The sequence below is a fragment of the Astyanax mexicanus genome, chromosome 2 (assembly GCF_023375975.1).
Source record: "Astyanax mexicanus isolate ESR-SI-001 chromosome 2, AstMex3_surface, whole genome shotgun sequence".
NCBI classification, from domain to species: Eukaryota; Metazoa; Chordata; class Actinopteri; order Characiformes; family Acestrorhamphidae; genus Astyanax; species Astyanax mexicanus.
Genome location: NC_064409.1, coordinates 28,678,606 through 28,685,000, shown reverse-complemented (window position 1 = coordinate 28,685,000; position 6,395 = coordinate 28,678,606). Strand labels below are relative to the sequence as shown.

The following is a 6,395-nucleotide window of genomic DNA, read 5'->3' as shown; positions in this document are numbered from 1 at the left end:
CATTGGCTATCAGTTAGCCTAGATTAGCAGTTAGCATTGGCTAGCGGTTAGCATTGCCTAGCGACTAGCATTTACTAGCGGTTAGAATTGCCTAGCAATTAGCATTGCCCAACGTTTAGCATTTACTAGCGGTTAGCATCACCTAGCGAACAGCATTGGCTAGTGATTAGCATGTGCTATCACTTTAGTGCATTCCTACAAGTGTTAAAACATTTTCATAACTGACAACTCAAACAACTCAAAACTGGTTATTTATTTCCCTCATTTCTCTTCCAAAACATCTAAACCTAAACACAGCAGGGGGAACTCCCCCCTAATAGAGATTAAGCTAAGCTAGCAGAACACAGGAGCTTCTGCTCTGACTCACCGGAGCTCGCTTTAAACACTTCAAATACTCACTGAAAACTGCTTCTCTTCAGGGTTTACAGCTGTATTACTGATATAAGAACAGCTTATTAGTCTTAATGTATAATAGCGGTGTGACGAGATCTCGTGTCATAAGATCTCGCGAGATTAAAACGTCTCGTCAAGCTTAAACCTGTCTCGCGAAAAAAAAAAAAAACAGTAGGTGACTGTTTCATAGGCAGGTGTACTAATCCCTTAGCTCTGTACTGTATTTAAAAAAAAAAAACGTTTCTGTTTGCACTTCAAGCATAGCCCTAATATGACTGGTTATAGTTATGCATAGTTAAATTACAAGAGATTTAGGAGAAAAACACCAACCATAGTCTTAATATGACTGGTTATAGTTATGCATAGTTAAATTACAATTTAGGAGAAAAGAACACAAACCATATGCTTAAAATGACTGGTTGTGGTTTGCACTTATTGTTTGCACTATATAAGACCTAGAAAAGTTTTATTTTTTTTTTATTCTTATTTCTATTTCTTACAGAATCAATGTGTGAGAGAAACCAGTCTTTTAAGTTTGCATTATATGATTTTTTCAAATAAAACTCTAGTTTTCAAGCCATTTTTCTTTTTTTTTTCTTTTTTTTAATCTCGTCTCATCTCATTCTCGTGAAACCAGTATCGTGTCTCGTCTCGTCTTGTGATATTCGTGTCTCGTCACACCCCTAATGTATAGCAATAGGCCCTTTTTCACACTTACACATTCTTTCATCCGGAAGCAGCTGTGAACGGGTAACACTAGTTCTGGTAAACAGTGATGGCAAAATCCAATAAAAAGAGCTTTTGCAGTGTACCTAGGTGTTCAAACTCGAAACAAAAACAACGTATCTTCGTTTCCATGGTTTTCCGGCTGACGTTGAGCAGAGGAAAAAATGGGTGCGTGCGATTAGGAGAGATGAAGCGTCAGCGAAGTATCTTTGTGTGTAGCATGCATTTCACTGCTGCAGACTACATAGAAAGAAGCCCGGGACTGAAAGCTGGTGTTGTCCCCCTCAAAGGACGTCAGCATTTGAGAGAGCAAGCTCTCGGCGTGGAGTACCGTGTCCACCGGAGTCGGAGGCTGTGGAAAACCCTAGAATTTGCGCTAATGACCATGACTACGCAGCTCGCCCTCCTGCCGGTATGTATATGTGATTACATACGTTACCTACCTAATTGCTATTCAGAATAAGCTGGTTAGACTAGTAAGACCATTTTTTTTGATGGTTCAACCACCAGTTTGATGGTTCAAGTGGGTTACAAGCATGATAATTCTGACCAAGATACACTTACAGTATAACCAACCCTGACTATGATGTGTGACTGCTTGTCAAGAGCTGGCTAACAAGCTATCCTATACTGGTAAGTATAGGGTATGATCTACCCTGCTTTTCAACTACTTTGACCATAAAAGAGCAGCTTAGACCATTAGAAACTAGCTACCATCAGAAACTGGTCTTAAACTGACTATTTCAGCAGGGAGCAGGTTTTTTTTTAAAGCTTACGTGATAGCAAGCATGATAGCAAAACATTTGCTCCAGCCATTTTAATTTTTATTAATCCCACATAGGTGCACTTAATTATGCCATGTAAAGTACTGTAATGTAAAACAATAATAATAATATTCATATATTTTGTAGGTGCGTTGGAAGATGACCTGCAATACATTGAAAAGCTGGAGAACAGGTTGCAGAAAACGTCAAAGGGGTCATCAAGCATCCTGGCCAGATTTTGTGTTTCTGATGAGACCATCAGGTACTACACCAGATTTCCTTCTCAGCATGTGTTTGAGCTTTTTTGGGAGTCCATTGCTCCATCTGCCACACATCTAATCTACTGGACAAAGGCACAAAGAATGGGAGAAGCAGCAATCCCAACACCAAGCCCTGCACGGAAGATCCACCTCCTAGATGAATTGTTTATCTATTGCCTTTGTGCAGCTTCTGGACTGAAGGAGCAGGTGATTGCTGACATCTGTGGAGTAAGCATAGCTACAGTCAGCAAAATAATTATTACATGGGCAAATTACCTGTTTTTTGTGCTAGGTTCAGTACCCATTTGGATGTCCAGGCAACAAGTAATTGACTCCATGGCAGAAACATTTTGACATTTCTTTCCAGCCTCTTCACAGGTTTGATTTCTGACAAAGAGATCACAAGACAGTCAGGAATCCTGGAACAGCTGGAACCAGTGAATGAGATCATGGCAGACATCATCGAGGACATGCTGGCAACTAAAGGTGCAAGACTAATCATCCCACCATTCATACATGGAAAACAGCTCAGCAAAAAGGACTGTGAACAAACACAGGCAATTGCCCGCCTCAGGATCCTTGTGGAAAGAGGGTTAAGGAAAACCATATTTGGGATTCTACTGTGCCACTTAGCCTGGCTGGAAGCATCAATCAGATCTGGCATAATTGCTGTTTTATGGTGAATTACCAGCGACTGATGTTCCTTGATTCATAAGTGAATGATTTGAAGAATGAGCATACATACTTGTTCATATCCATTTAATATTTTTTAATCAGTTTCATGATGTAACATGTTTGTCTATGAAGCTCAAAAAGGTCCTACATGCAATTACAATTTTTTTTGCCCAAAACAATGCCATACTGAGACAAATTTTTTATTCAATAAACAATAAAGATAAAAAAAACATTTGCTACTCACTTTCCTTTTTTCATGTGATTTATGTTCGACATTTTATCCTTATAAAAAACATTTTACAGGTTATTTACAATCTTGGTCCTGCATTAGAGAAGTTTTTTTAAAAATTCCCCTCAATTGTACGTTTAATAACCAAATGATCTGCAAGTAGGTGCATGGAAAATAATAACTATACACATTTTCTATATACATAAAGTATTTACAGATCTGTCACACTTCAGTGTCTTAAAATGCAAATGCTATTCAGACCATGGAAAGATACATGTATATGTTGTGATAAAAAGCATCCAACTTGTCTCTCATTAATCATCTTTCCAAATTCGAGGTCAGGAATGTGTCTGTGACAATCACACCACTGCAAACCAGTCACTGTAAGCTGGCCTTGAAATCTACCAGTAGTATTTATGCGGTTGTTTAAGTTTGGCCTGATCTTTGTGCATTTTGATAAATGAAACTCCAGCTATAGTATCAGCTATGGTGCTTTTTACTTCTACCAGCCCAAATGGCAGGGTTTCTAAAAGATCATACACTCTTCCATCTGGACTGGGTCCTAGATGTGGTGCTTCTAGGTGCACAACCAAACCACATGGCATTACAGTGACATTTGCCATTTGAGAATAGGTTCTCAAAATTTCTGGTTCAAGGTACAACCCACGTGTCTCATAGCACATTGCAGCTTTGTCCCCCTTGTCCCCCTTGATTTGAGCTGCTAGTGACTGCCCAGCTAAATCTCTTACCACATGGCATACCTCTCTAAACCTGCTTGCAGTTGACGAATTTGTGCTCATGCAGTGCATTTTTACTAAAGTCTGGTGTTTTCTTCAATTTCTGCAGCCATACTAAAAGACACCGTTAAAGACTCTAAATGAAGGGCTTGATTGTGACTAGAAACAAAGTTAAAATTGGATCCCAATGAATGTCCAGCAACAGGCAGTATAGGAAAGTTCACAGTGTCAGGACTGGTTGTCACTGTACTCACAAGAGGACACTGGTAAGTGTACTGCCATGAGGCAAGGGCCCAAACAAATTCTACATCTGAGAGGCTCACCGTCACTAGGAGAGGGCGAGGGCTGACTTGACTCTGCTGATGCCAAAACATGTTAATCAGGAAGGGGGCCTATAGGTAAGGATTAAAATAATAATTAGTGTCAATGTAACAAAACTGTTTGCATTTATACTTCTGAATATTTAATTTAGGTGAAAATAAAGGTAATTGTCTCACCTGGATAAGCTTTGTAAAGAGTAGACTTTACTCCAGTCTTCTGCAGTGTTTTAGCTTCCTCACAATAAGCTGACCCAATTGTTCTGGATGGACTCCCTTGACATGAATACAATGACAAAACTGACATTTAGCCTCATTTCATGTTTTTCAATTCTGTGTGCCAAAACCAACTGCTCTGTACTTGTTAATGCTTTATGTTTAGTGCTGCGCTTTTCATGCTTTAACCCCAGAAAGGACAGTTTATTTGGTCAGATGTGTTAGGAGAGTAGGGCAGTATAAATGCAGAATCAGGGTTGAGAAATACTACAGTAATACAGTAAAAGGAAACCCACTAACTGGTTAATAGGAACAGTAGCCTTATTTACATTTGCCATTATTAAAATAAATTACTAAATGTGAAGTAATGACACATACCTAAGTCCTTGGCCTATGCCATCTTTGTAGCTCACGTGTGCAGGCGCAGTGGCACAGCATTCAAATTAAGCTGCACATAGTGGGCTGTTTGGAAAAGCAGTGCAACTACATGATTGCACAACCCTTTACCAGCTGCACAACTGCATACAGTGGCAGTCAGGGTACAGTTGTGTGCTTCCAAGGTCACCTAAATAAAGAAAAATAAGTTTAGATAATGAACTACCAATTTATACAGAGCATTTCAGGCATATTAAATGGAAAGTAAGCATCTGCAACCGCAACCCTAACTAATATCAACTAAAGTAAAAAAAATAAGCTTGGCTAATGAACTGTCAAGTATACACAGCATTATAGGACAGCTGCATATTGCAAGGAAAGAACATGTCTGCAACCGCAGGCCTATTAAATGAAGTGATAAGAAGAACTGAAAGAAAGCTGCAAACTGCAGTGGAATAAAAGGTACAGGATGAACTTTCAAGCCAACCGGGGTGTTCTGTCGAGTTATGCTACCAATCGATTCGTGCTTCTAAATGCACTGCGCATGTGCTGACCTACACTTTATATATATATAAATATATATGATTTGCAGCCACCATGATAGTTAGCTAACTATTGAATTAATCCAGCATGAGCTCCGTTTATGACTAAGCAACGTTTAGCCCCTTCAACACAGTGCTGAGAAGGGGTTACACAGCCATGGCCCGCCCCCGGAGTGAAAATCATGAATCTGATTGGTTAGACTGTCCTTCGACTTTGCTAATAGATTTATTACTACACCCTTCTCAAAAAAGAAGCCATTTTAAGCTTTAATTGGTTAAAACCGCTGTCAGTCAGATAAGACTCCTGTAGCAACTAAAAACACAGACTAATGCTTTGAATTAGTTGCTGTTTTTTTATTTTAGTTACACTTAGTATAGCTAATAGCTATGATATATATTTCCTGATTAAAAATTATGTAAATATTTACATGCATTTATTGTCACCCCTTCTGGGTTAGAAGGACCTCACTGCACACCACTGATATATATATATATATATATATTGTGGCGCCTGGGGGCGCTAGACCCTTAAAAAGAATGGAGGAGAGACCACAGTTTCACGAAACCCACCCGCAGGGGTACTTTATTTTTAACAGAGTGGGGTTTAACAGAGGTACTCGGCCATCGGCCGGAATCAATCTAAACAATAGTGGCAGGGTAAGGAGATACTCTACGTACCTTGCAATGTAGGGATATAAACTCAAAAGAGAGGCTGGAGAGGTGAGAAACAAACTAATAAATAAAAAACAACTCCTTCAGGCTGTTCGGCGGAGCGGCAGCCGGGTCGTCCGCGTCACAATATATATATATATATATATATATATATATATATATATATATATATATATATATATGTGTGTGTGTGTGTTTGTGTGTTTTTTGTGCATATATACACTGCTCAAAAAATAAAGGGAACACTCAAATAACACAATATAACTCCAAGTAAATCAAACTTCTGTGAAATTAAACTGTCCACTTAGGAAGCAACACTGATTGACAATCAATTTCACCTGCTGTTGTGCAAATGGAATAGACAACAGGTGGAAATTATTGGCAATTAGCAAGACACACTCAATAAAGGAGTGGTTCTGCAGGTGGGGACCACAGACCACGTCTCAGAACCTATGCTGTCTGGCTGATGTTTTGGTCAGTTTTGAATGT

General features: G+C 39.1%; 1 protein-coding gene and 1 long non-coding RNA gene across 3 annotated transcripts in view; one reads left to right on the top strand and one right to left on the bottom strand.

Annotated features, from left to right (window-relative positions):
* The window catches only part of ost4 (oligosaccharyltransferase complex subunit 4 (non-catalytic)), a 7,188-nt gene extending 4,763 nt beyond the window's left edge, over positions 1 to 2,425 (top strand). The window contains exons 3-4 of one of the 2 annotated variants that reach the window (XR_007437952.1): positions 1 to 1,752; positions 2,031 to 2,425. The exon at positions 1 to 1,752 is cut by the window's left edge and continues 365 nt beyond it. The gene's annotated coding sequence lies outside the window, so the exon portion shown is untranslated. The remainder of the gene's footprint in view (positions 1,753 to 2,030) is intronic. The other variant, XR_007437953.1, reaches the window with a different exon arrangement.
* LOC125799115 (uncharacterized) lies at positions 2,425 to 5,979 on the bottom strand. The gene is made up of 4 exons (XR_007437955.1): positions 4,696 to 5,979; positions 4,282 to 4,377; positions 4,108 to 4,176; positions 2,425 to 2,530 (listed from the first exon to the last, which is right to left on the bottom strand). It is a non-coding gene; the product is annotated as an uncharacterized LOC125799115 (long non-coding RNA).
* Between the last annotated feature and the right edge of the window lie 416 nt (positions 5,980 to 6,395).